The sequence below is a fragment of the Papio anubis genome, chromosome 11, assembly GCF_008728515.1.
Source record: "Papio anubis isolate 15944 chromosome 11, Panubis1.0, whole genome shotgun sequence".
NCBI classification, from domain to species: domain Eukaryota; kingdom Metazoa; phylum Chordata; class Mammalia; order Primates; family Cercopithecidae; genus Papio; species Papio anubis.
This window is the reverse complement of record NC_044986.1, coordinates 87,662,988-87,675,756: the sequence shown is the minus strand read 5'-3', so window position 1 is coordinate 87,675,756 and position 12,769 is coordinate 87,662,988. Positions and strand designations below refer to the sequence as shown.

Here is a 12,769-nt window from a genome sequence, read left to right as displayed (position 1 = left end):
AGGGAGAGAAGTGAAAGGCCTGTCAGTCATTCAGGGGGTGAAGGATGAGGACCTGAAATAAGCCATGGAGGTAAGAAAGGGGGTGTACTTAAGGGCCACCTTTGCCCCTCCATTGCCAGGTCGGGCCTGCTGTCTGCTTGTTGTCTTATATAATTCATAATTACTTTCACTTCTAAAATGTCCCTGTTTGGTAGTAAATTATGAGGTCATTCTATTCCCAGTGAAATTTAAGATGCAGGATCAGCCGAAATTTGTAGGAATTGGTGAAATGAGATGGGGAAGGAGGGTTCAACAAAGAGGTACAGGTACTGTCAACTGAGTCTCCATCCTGGAAGCCGTGGGGACAGGGGAGAAGGAAGCAGCAATTCAGTGGGGCTGGGGAAGGGTGTGAGGGAAGTGATTTTCTGGCCCTCCTGAATTCATGTGCTCAGGCTGCCATGACGAGTGTCACAGACTGGGATGCTTAAACTGCAGAAACAGCGGTTTCCTCAGGCTGGAGGCCAGAAGTCTGAGATGGAGGTGTGGCAGGGCTGGTTTTTCCTGAGCCTCTTTCCTGGGCTTACAGATGTCTGCGTTCTCCCTGCATTTTCACATGGCCTCACCCCAGTGTGCATCTGTGTCCTCATCTCCTCTTCTTATGTGGACACCGTATATTGCATTAGGATCCACCCTAATGGCCTCATTTTAACTTAATTACCTAATCTAAGGCCCTATCTCCAAATAAAGTCACATTCTGAGATGCTGAGGGCTAGGACTTCAACGTAGGAATTATGGGGTACAGGGGACCCAGTTCAGCCCATAGCCCCCTCCCATGCTGTCATAGCCCCCACCCTGCCCCAGCCTCTGTCTGCACTCTGAGCCCCTGCCTCGGGTCTTTGCGGCCTCCTAACCATGGCCAGCTGGGTGGGGAGGGTCCACTCAGATCAGTGACCTCACAAAGGGCCAGGGTCCCCTCCCAGTCATTCTCCCCACCTGCCACTTCCTGATGGCCCCTGGAGGAAGTCTCCGTGCCTGTCAGTCCCTCTCAGGTCATGAGGAAGTTCTCTGATCCCTTCTCCCACAAACACAGCCCCCTCCCTACATGAAATACCCCTCAGCTCCCACAGCCACCACTGTGGAAGTCCCTGGCTGAGGCCTGTCCTGCAAGTGCCCCACAGGCTCTTCTGCTCCTTCCCCTCTCCTGCTTTCTAGGTCTTCACTCCTCTGTGTTTGGGAAGGAAGGGAGGAAGGGTGAGGATCCCGACTACGGGGACCCTCTCCCTGGCCCCTGGACCACCTCAGGGCTTTGGCAGCCACTGACACAGACACCCTGGCCAGGGCACCCCTGCCCTTGCCCTTTGCCTCCTAGGTAAAGTCCCTTGAAGCCTGGTGTCTCTAAGCTGGGCTCCTATGGCAGAGGGGACACACTCAAGCCCTTTGTCCTGACAACATCCAGAACTCCAGGCCATTGCTGAGGCAGCCAGGTGTGGACCTGGCTTCAGAACCACAGACCGTAAAAGATTCAGAGTCAAGATCACCAATTAATCTACTGGAAGGTCCATCCCTTGTTTGAGGAAGACGCGAACGTGATGAGGGAGGGGAGATGAGACCGCTCGCCAGTGTTTTCCAAATCTACATGATCTCTATTTGCCTTTTAACTCACTGCTTCTGTGAGGGGAGTCTGCCATCTCTCTGGGATATGAGAGGCAGACAGCTCCCTGGGTAATATCCTGTTCCACATTCTAGGCCCTTCCCTGGTGTACATACCTGTGGGACTCAGGCTCAGTTCTCCAACCTCCTCCCCAGATCAACCCCAGCTGCAGAAATGGCTACAGTTTGAATGTATCACCTCCAGAATGCAAGAGCTGCCAATGTGGAAGTGAGCTCCTTCCAAGGTGACTAGGGGCTATAATGCCCATTTTACAGATGCGGAAACTGAGGCTCCCATTGACACCCAACCACAAAACTGGTTAATGATGGAGACAGGGCTTGAACTGAGATGTTTGACTCTGTGCAACAGGGGTTGGCAAACTCTGGCTTGAAGGCCTCATGTGCTTACTGCCTGTTTTGTAAATTAAATTTTGCTGGGATATGTTTATTTGTTTTGCATTGCCTGTGCCAGTTTGCACACTGCACCAGCAGCACTGAGTAGTTGCACGCCTACCACCTTACCAAATATACCTAGGGCTATGTGTTCCCCTGAAGAGGGATTAAAAGTTTTGTGTAAAATAGAAAGATCATCCCAGCTACTCACTAGGTTGAGACAGGAGAATGGCTTGAACCCAGAAGGCAGAGGCTGTAGTGAGCCGAGATCACGCCACTGCACTCCAGCCTGGTGACAGAGCAAGACTTTGTCTAAAAAAAAAAAAAAAAAGAAAGAATAACATCTGAAGTGGGAGCTCTAAGTGCAAAATTGTTTGTTACCAAAACATCAAGAAAATGTTTTGTAAATAGATGAAGTTTTAATCTTTTTTTCAGTTCTGGTTTATAGAACTTAACAAAAATGACATATATGAAAAGGATATTAAGAAATATACTCAGTAAGATCATGGTGGTTTAGTAGATGCAGCAAACACACAGGCAGTTCTGTTGAACTCTGTGGCTTCTGAGCAAGCAGAAATAAATGAACCAATTGATATTAATGAGGAAAACACAAACCCACAACGTGTAACTTAAAAAACAATTCTGTATTTAATCATTCAGGTTAACACAGCCATACAAACTGGTATTTAAGAAATCTTCCCAGTTAGCCTATTTTTCATTTTTCCATGTATTGCCAGAAGAGATCACCACAGATAAGTCAGAGTGCATTAAAGTCAAAACGATTGGTGCCTTCAAGAGTAAGACCCCTGAATCATGCAAGGAGCTTCACTCAGAAAGATGACCTTCATCTCTACTTTCCGAATGTTCTTCACGGCCCTCAAACGAGGATGGTGATGATGACGACTGTCAAGGCTCAAGCTCAGGCCATTCCCTGCTGTGTGCCATAAATCAGTGCCCGAAGGGACAGGAAGCAGAGGAGCCCATGAGGGTGGTCGTCTCCAGAACAGACCCTCCCCATTCAGCCACACTTGGCCTGGATGTGCATACCAGGTGTGAGGCTATTGATTCGAATCTGGATTAAGGAACCCCACTTCTCCAGGGCTCCATGTGAGGACTAGCAGGGTGCTGCCATCAGGTCAGGAAGTGGCTTGGAATGGGGGCTGTTCTCACTGCACATCTGACACGTTGGATCCGCTCCAATGCCCAGGAAGCTGGGGTGAAGAGGACAGTCTTTGGTGTGTGACACCCTGAAGCTCAAGTCCAGGATGTGGGCTCTGAGGCGAGTTGGTTTAGCTCTGAGCATCAGCGTTTCTCTCTGAAAGTGCAGTTGGCAGTGTCTTCGTCTGAGACTTCCTGTGAGAATTCAGTACTGCATGAAAAGTGGCCCAAAGTACATAATTAATTATTGCTCATTATTTTTATTACTTCTAAGCTACTTCATTACGTTGATGTCCTTTCTGTAATGAACAGCATATTATATTAAAATATAAGCTTATTTATTCATGTAGCATATATTCATTATGTGATTATTACGTGCCAAACTCTAGACTAGCTCTGGGTTAGAAAAATGGATAAGTCTAGGTCCCATCTTCAAAGAGCTGGAAAGACAGGAGAGAAAGTAGATTCATGCAATTACCTAAAATAATAATGAGAATAACAACAGTAACAACTTGAGACCCCCAGTATGTGCCAGTTCCATTGGTGTGTGGGCTACGGATTGCCAGGGTCACCCCACAGAGGACAGCTGATGGAATCATATTTAAACCTCATGACAATTGCCAAGTATCTTAGCAGCTCAGGCTGCCATAACAAAATACCACAGACCAGGTGACTTCAACAAGGGTGATTTGTTTTCTCGTGATTCTGGAGACTGAAAATCTAAAATCAAGGTTCCAGCAGGATTGGTTCCTGGTAAGACTTCTCTCCTCAGCTTGTAGACAGCTGCCTATGTGCTATGTCTTCACATGGCAGTGAGCAAGCTCTCTGGTATCTCTTCATATGAGGACACTGACCCCATCATGAGGACCCACCCTCAAGTCCTTCACCTAAATCTAATCACCTCCCCAAAGGCCCCATCTCCAAATACTATCACAACAGGGGTGAGAACTTCACATATGAATTGGGAGAACATAATTCTGTCCACAGCACAGAGATAACCATGCTATTCTGACTTTCTACACAAAGACACTGGGATTCTGACAGGCCAGGTGGCCCAGGGCCTGTCAGGACTTGCCCAGAGTCGCCAGTAAATATGGGACAGAATTGGAACTCAAATCCAGGATTTGTTTCTATAGAGAAATGGCCAAGAAACCTTTATAACCCCAAGAAAAAGCAATTAGTTTTCAAGGAGGCAAAATTACTGCAACATTTTGAGGCAGAACCTCTCATCCTGACCTTGAAAGATGCGAGAGGTTCACCAGGCAGAGAAGAAGAAAAAGGAAGAACTGGAGCATCAAGAAAGCAGCTTGCAGGAACCAGTACTGGGGAAGCAATGAGGGCTGGGAGGGTGAGCCCAGAGAGAGAGAGATGGGGTCAGGGCAGGAAACGTGGGCAAAGGCCAGGGTCAGCACCTGGGGGGCAACCTTGGGCAGCTGCGAGTCAGCCAAAGATGCTAAGTGGGGCTGGCATGATTAAATTCATCCCAACCAAAGTCATTATTCCAGCAGAGGGAGAAGCAGGAGGAGTTGGGAGAGAGAAGAGACCAGCCAGGAAGATGTAACAATAGCCCCATGGTAATAATGGGCCTTTGAGTTCTGAAACAGCCAACAGAGGAGAATGACAGGGAGGGGCAGTGATGACCCAAGGAGGTGGCAGATCCTCAGGAAACACAGGGCAGGCTCATGGTGATGTGGACCTTTGGGGAGAAACACCCAGGGGAGAGAGTGCTGACTTAGGGGCTACAGGAGAGTGCCATGGATTGTTTGTCCCCCCAGAATCCATATGTTGAAGCCTAACCCCCAATGTGATGGTATTTGCAGATGGGATCTTTGGGAAGTAATTAGGTTTAGATGAGATCATGACAGTGGCACCCCATGATGGGATGAGTGCCCTGAGAGATCCCAGAGAACTCTCTCATGCTTTTCCTGCCGTATGAGACCACAGTGAGAAGGTGCCTCTATGAATCCGGAAGCAGGCCCTTACCAGACACCAAACTGCTAGTGCCTTGGTCTGGGACTTCTCAGCCCCTAGAACTGTGAGAAATAAATTCTGTTCATTAAAGATGCTTCATGATGTCATTTAGGGGGAAAAGTCAATCTTGTTTCTTAAAGAGGACTAAACAGTGTCCACCTGTTACTTCAGAAAGCCATGGCACTTGCAGTGCTGTAGCAATGGCCTGGAGCATCTCTCCCCTCAGAGGCAATCCAGATCTGCTGGGCTTTTAAAGGGAGCAAGTCCTGGCTCTGTGGGGCTTGCTGTGGGCTTAGTTCCTTAAAATTGCAAAGTCACCGCCGAGTCAGATTAGAATGGAGCCCATGTCACATATTGAGGGAAATATTTTCATGCTTTTTCTCCATTATCTACTTATTAAAAACAATCTACTAACCTTGCAGGTGACTTGCCTTTAAGCACACCACTCCTGTCAAGGAAAGATGTGGTCTCCTCATTTTATACCCTGTTGGCAGCCCTGGTAACAGCGTCAATGATTTTTCCTCAACTAGAGTCACAGAGGGTTTTCTGATGTGTCCTATCCACCCAGTTAGGTTCTCCTACATTGTGCTTATGAAACGAATATCTGGAATCTAATTTTAGAATCTTCCATTTATTCCTGCAAGTTTCAATTTGTTGATCTCAGCTCAATTTACCATTTTTTCACATTTATTTTCACTCATGATTTTATTTTCTATTTCATATGTGCTTTCATATTTGTTACTGGAATGTTAGGTAAGTATGTCTTCCATGATGTCATTCAACCCATTGATTAAAATGTTGAAGAGAATAGGTTCAATGACAGAGTTCTGTGGCCATCCACTAGAGATCACCCCAATGTTTAACATTCTTAGACATAATTCTGTTCTAATCAACTAGGGCTGAACTGAAAATCTAGTAGACCAGGAATACTTTGAAAGAGACTCAGAAGGCTGGGCCTGCAAGCTCCCACCGCCATCCCAGTGTTTCCTTTCCCGGCACTGAAGCCCCTGGGATCTCATCCTTAGGTTTCAGATCCACCACTCTAGGCCAGCACTCGCCCGGCTGATCCAGAGCCGGCTCTAAATCAGCCCAGCCCATGGGCCCAGAGTGCCAAAGTCCTGACCAGCCCCCGCCAGGCACAGCTTTCCAAAGCAGGCGGTTTTGTCACTGTTGTTGCTTTTAATCTTTCTGTAAAGAGGCACATAATTTCTTGCCAGTTCCTCCTGGCAGCCTCTTGGGAAAAGCATTTTGTGTGTGTGTGTCTGTGTGTGTGTATAAAGTGTGTAAAGACAGAAGGCCTAAATTCCCCCACTACCCAGGGCTCCTCCCATCCTTCTTTTCATAGCTAATTTCGTTAAGTGTTTAAACAATGCAAATCCGGCAGCCCTCCTTCATTAAAGCTGTAAGATTGAGGGCAGCTGCCGCCTAGCTATGGGCCCTCCCAGCCAGCCTCGGAGCCGAAGCGTCCATCAGCTTTCCCGAAATAGCGAGGCTCTGCTTCCTTCCCTGCCTCCCCTGGAATGACCCTGGGGGAAGGATACTCCATTTCCTACGCCCAGATTGCTTTATTTATGATCATCCAATGAGTCCATATTTGGAGAAAAAAAATATCACCACCATGTAGAATGAAATCATACAGCTGTAAATAACTGATGTAAGTGTTTAAATTAAAAGGAGCTCACGATAAGATTGTGTATGTATGGAACTAGGTATAAAAGTCTCAGACAGGGAGTATGTGAACTGGACTCCGTTCTCTGACAGGCAGGGTGACCCAGGACAGGACAAGTGGGGCTCTGACAACTTCAGGGGCCTTATGGCTGAGGAGCTGTTCAACACCATTCTTCGTCAGATTCTGCAAACCTGGATGAGGACAGCCAAGGAGTTCAGTTCCTTAAAAATACAAAGTCAACACCGAATCAGATTAGAAGGGAGCCCATGCCACATACTGAAGGAAACATTTTCATGCTTTTTCTCCATTATCTACTTATTAAAAACAATTTACTAACCTTGCAGGTGACTTTGCCTTTAAGCACACCACTCCTGTCAAGGAGAGCTGCGTGCTCTCATTGTAGACCCCGTTGGGAGCCCTGGTAAGAGAGTCAATAATTTTTCCTCATAGGTGCACATAAATGCATTCTAGAGAAGTCATGTGAAAACCTAATCAAATTTGCAACACACCAACATGTTTAATATTTAAGATCCCTTGAGTTAATTTGTACAGTGAAGAATCACCTTATAAACCAATAATTACCCTGTGGTCCTGCAATGTTGCTTAAAATGAAACCTGCCTACCTGGGTTTCAAAGCTTATATTTCCAGAACAGTTTAGACTTCACAATGAAGATCACTCCTTCTAAAACATGACCCTTCCAGGGCGAGCCGTTCTCATTCCACCATGAAGCACTTATGCCTGAAATCCAAATGGAGAGTAAGAGTCAGTGAAAGTCACTCTCCTTCTGTTGGAAATGGAAATTACTCCAGAGACACTAGATTTTGGTTTCACCATTGGCTGAGGCTCAACAATTGCCAGCTGGATGGTGAACCAATACTTGGGAGTCAGGAGATAGTATATTCACAACTGACCAAAGCCTGGCTTCTTTTCTTTTCTCTTAAATGCATGTCAGTGGCCTCCCCTGGGCTCCCTGTCTATGCCACCCTGCAGGGGGCACATGTGGGTTGCAGGCTCTCAGTCAATATCTTATGATAACAATAGCCATCATTGTGAGGATCCCCCAACAGCACTGGGTGTTTTACAACACAACCAAAAACTAGGCACTAGTGCAAATTTTAATTGGTAGTTGGGAAATGTGTTAAGATGTTTTTATAATCAATTTGTAGATCAATGTTCTAAGTATATTTGGAAAAGTACATTATCCTATCCATTTGTGTAATACAAATATGTGACATGGTTTGCATCCTCTACTAACTTCTTGGTTGTTGTCCACGTGATTTGTTGCAACACACGTTTGTTGACATTACTACAACAACGGTGCTTCCCTCATTTTCTTTTTCATTGCTAAAACTTTTGTTAATTACATTTGATGCTTTTTTTAATCACCATAGAAGTGTGCAAAATTGTCATACTTTCATTGTGAGTTTTTTCTTTTAGCTGTTTTGACCTTGAGTTCCACCTTGTCTCCTGTTCATATTCACACTCCTGTCTCTTTTTGTTTGGATTCATTCACTATATCATTGCCTGTTGCCTTATTTTTAATATTTTTGGGTTAACTGGGTACACTAAAGCAGTATTTAAATTTTACTCTTAACCAAATGTGAGTCTGTGATTCAAAATAAGAGTTCATCCCAATCATTTTATTAACATAACTTATATGCTTAGTTTTATTTCTGCTATTTTGTTTTATGGTCCTTTTTAATACACCTTTATATTGAAGTTACTTTTTAAAACTGACTTTTCCCTTGTGATTTGGAACTCATATCTACTATTTTCATTCTATTAGGAGTGACATTTAGTAAGTATGCATTGGAATCTACTTTCTCTAATTTTCATGATCAAAAACAGGCCCGGCATAGGTGGCTCACACCTGCAATCCCAGTGCTTCGGGAGGCTGAGGCAGGAGGATCACTTGAGCCCAGGAGTTCAAGGTTACAGTAAGCTGTGATTGTACCACTGCACTTCAGTTTGGGCAACAGAGCAAGATCCCCACTTCAGGGGGGAAAAAAAAAAAGACAATATAAATTGATCCTTTTCTGTGTGATATGAGGAATATACTCCACTTATACATCTTGTCTTCTGGCCATTCAATTACCAATTTTTAGTGATGCAGTACGGAATTTGAACTAGATAGCTATTACTTAACATTTTTAACCATGTGTCCTCTTTTGGAAATTATTTTTGGCATTTTCGTTGTGTTTCCATGTCCTATTGAGAATTACATTAATTTTGTTCTATAGTTTGTTTTGGGGGAAGAGGTTATTTGTTTATTTTTATTAGTATTTTATATCATGAATTCTCCATTTTTGGATTTGATATTTTGATTTCTCACTCAATTGGCTTAAAAATAACTCACTAAGACATTTCTTGTTTGCATTTTTTGTGGCTTGTTGTCTGTCCAGACCCTCATGTGGGGTCTGAACTTCTTAAGTTCACAAGAGGATGCAGTTTTTCTGTGCTGGGATCTCAATGTCCACATGGCAGCTAGGGGAACCAAAATGGGAGAACCCAGGACAGACGCTTCAATTTAAATTTCAGATAAACATGAAATAACGCTTCTGGTATAAGAATGCCCCTAATATTGCCTGGGCATCCTGCATTTGATCTGGAACCCCCATGTGGGTTACCTTCCTTTTCTTGGTCACATTTCTGCAACTGTTGGTCATTGTCTTCATGTTACAAAGAAACAGGAACCAAGTTTTATTGCCTTGATCATCACTAAATTTTTTTTATTATTCTTGAAATTAAAATAAATTATCAGGGTAAGTCTGGGCAAAAAAGCCCTTCATTATTTTGTCTAGATTTCCGAAAAGTCTTTCTTTAGTTTGGGAAATTTCCACCAAATAGTTCTTTAATGATAGCTCCACTTTTGGAGGTTCTTTCTCTGAAATGCCTAATATTTATAAAATAAATATATCTCAGCCCATGCCTTTGCTATATTTTCTTTCATTAACATTCTGTTATCCTCTTCCTCTGACGTCTGTGATGTCAAATTTGACTTCTCTCTTATAAAACCTTTTCTACTGAAAGGTGCATTTTGCTCTCCCCTTCCCCGTTTCCATTTCTGAAACGAACATTTTTTAAATCTTCTCACAGCCTTCCCTACCCTGGGTTTTTTTTTTTCTTTATGGTTCTCTACTCGAATTTCATAGAAGAAATACTCATTTGAAGTTTATTGGAAACCCAAATCAGAAGTGTTTTCAAAATTTTCCCATCTCTTGCAGAAACTATATTTTATAGGAAAATATTATCCCTGATTCCTCAGAGTGCTGCTTCTTTTTGAACTGTGCTATCTTCTCATTCTCCTGGTGATTTTCCTCTGTGTTCAACATTACAGAGGGAGTCCAATGTTTGTCCAGAACCAGTAGTTGAGATCCCGGTCTGAGTTATTCCAAGTCAAGGGAAGGGACAGGGAACAAGACGGAGTTCTCAGTTCCCTGTGATGATTCAGCAGCCCCAGCAGCCAGGAAGCGAGCCGTTCTGAGACGGCCTGTGCCGAGCGTCTCTGCCCTTGGTTCTTTTCTCAGTTTGGAAGGCATCGGGAGTTTCCCGGAAGTGTCCTTGTTCTCTGCTGAGCACCAGCGAGGGTCACTCCTGTTCTTGGCCTGTTCTTGGCTCACAGCCCACGACAAGTGTCAGCTGGGGTTAGTGACTCCCCGGCTTTGTGAAAGGCAGAATTTCTACCTACAAATCCTGCAGCCTCCCTCTTCCCCTCTGGGCCTCTCTTCCGGACAGCGCACATGCCAGGAAAAGCTAGGGGGCATTGGAGAGAGCCTTCTAGACCTTCCGAACTACAGTGTTCCTCCTTTACATGTAAGGAACTAAGCTAAGGGAACTCTTGACATTTCCATAATGCGGCTATCACCCTACCCTTCCCTCAGCCGATTCACATTTCCCTGTTCATACAGTAACAGACCATGTCGGTGTGGAGTTTGCTTAGGATAATTTCTCAGATTTCACAGTTTGAATATTTTGCTGAATTTTCTCACTTGTAAAGAGTCCATTTTTCCTTTTTCTGGAACAAATGATATGTAAAAAGCTGTATGAACCCCATTTTCATTTGGAAGCTGTTCCATGAAATATATTGTCCAATTTAACAACGGGTCCCATTGTCAAATTTATTCTCAATACCAAGGCCAGTCATAGATTATCAAAACTTGTAGGCTGGTCAGCGTCTATGGGCTTCTGGTGAGATGTTTTACAGATAACATTCTGTATAGGAAGCAACGGTGGCTTCATTCTATAATAGGCAAGGTGCCAGGAAATGCTAAATCAAGTGGCAATCAAGTCCCTAAAGAAAGTCATTTCTGATTTATGGTGATAGCTGCAACAATTCTGCTGAACTTCTTACACATTGAAATGACTACTTAGTTATGTTTTCCATTAGAGCAGAGAACAGCTGGCCTGCCAGAGACCCAGCGTAGCAGCTGGAATGCAGAAACCCTCATACCATTAACCCCGAAGCCTGAGAAAAAGATTTCTTATTTCCAAAATGTAAGTGCTTGTTTTCCCCCAGCACATCTGACACCCTGAGTCTGTGGTGGCGTTCAGAAAGTGGGAAGCAGCCTGAACTGGGCTGGAGGCAAGGGCAGGAATACAGGAGTCAGGCGTTAGCGCAATGGGGACTGAGCACTAGCAGGAGCTCCCCAAGGACCAGGGTGGTCTGCGTTATTTTTTAATTTATCACAGTTTCAAGAGACTTATCTAGAGCAGTCTCGTCTTCCAGCTGCTGGAGCTGCCTGAAACCCTCTAGAGTGTGTGTGTGTGTGTGTGTGTGTCTGTCCACGTGCACGTGTATGTTTTCTTCTGTGTTCGTATATTTTGCTCCTGGAGCTTTAAGAAGAGCCTAGATTAGTATTGTCCAATAGAGTGTGATACAAAGCACATATGTACTTTCAAATGTTCTAGGAGCCACACTGAAAAAAAAAAAAAAAGGAAAAAGAAACAAACCAGTAAAATCATTTAATATCATTTATTTAACTTAATATATCCAAAATATTATCAGTTCAGCATGTAACCTTCACATAACTTATTAATGGGATTGGTTGCTTTCTTCTCTTCAGGCCAGGTATTTCAGCTCATGTGTGTCTGCCGTGCATTTCACACTTACAGCCCACCTCCTGTGGATTGTGCCGGCAGCTGGGACGGGGGCAGTCTGGGCAGTGAAGAAGAACAAACTCCCCCTGTTTTAACCATTCAGCTCTGCTCCGGTCTGCGTATTTCCCTGGCCCTGAAGCTCCCCCTCTTGGAGGCACCCCTCTACCAGGCCGTTGAAGAATCGTGTGTGAACCATCACTCCTAGCCCTGTGCTACCAACCCACCTCACTCACAGGTCATGCAGAACTTTGTAACTAAAATCCCAGGGCCTGAAAAATACATGTATGGGAGCTCCCGGACATAACAGAATCACATCTGGACTCCCAGGAGAAGGTCGTATCTTTCCCTTGGTCTTCCCTGCCTGCTTCCCATCGTTGTCTCACCCTGTTTCTCCACAAACTCTCTTCTCTTTTCCTCTCTGCTCTCCCCTTCCAGATTGAGCAGGATGGTGGTGGGGCTGCTGGGGGGCATTTCTGGGTCCTGTCCTGGGGAAACAGTTTGCAGAAGGGAGGCAGGGAAGGGCAAGGCCCACTCTCACTGCACTGTCACTCCTACAGCTAAGAGTCTGAAGCTGGACCACTGCCTCTGCATGGGACAACAAAACCAGGCTGGCGGCACTCCCGTGACAGTTCCCGGACACCCACGCCCAGGCAGGTGGCACATCTGAGTAAAGCTGTCTAGGTATCAGATGAGACTGGTGGGCCTGGAAAACACAGGCCCCACCCAGGACATTTAAATTCAGCTTTTAACCCTGTGCAAGCCAAGCAAAACCAGTAGGAGTCCAAGAGTCATCAGCTCATGGTTCCCACTAGAGGGATGTGTCCTGGGTACTCTGATCGCAGCTGGTAGG

General features: G+C 45.0%; 1 long non-coding RNA gene across 1 annotated transcript; it reads right to left on the bottom strand.

Annotated features, from left to right (window-relative positions):
* Positions 1 to 2,647: 2,647 nt before the first annotated feature.
* LOC103887442 lies at positions 2,648 to 11,785 on the bottom strand. Its single transcript, XR_002524249.1, has 4 exons — positions 7,444 to 11,785; positions 7,158 to 7,238; positions 4,593 to 7,041; positions 2,648 to 3,391 (listed from the first exon to the last, which is right to left on the bottom strand). It is a non-coding gene; the product is annotated as an uncharacterized LOC103887442 (long non-coding RNA).
* Positions 11,786 to 12,769: the final 984 nt, after the last annotated feature.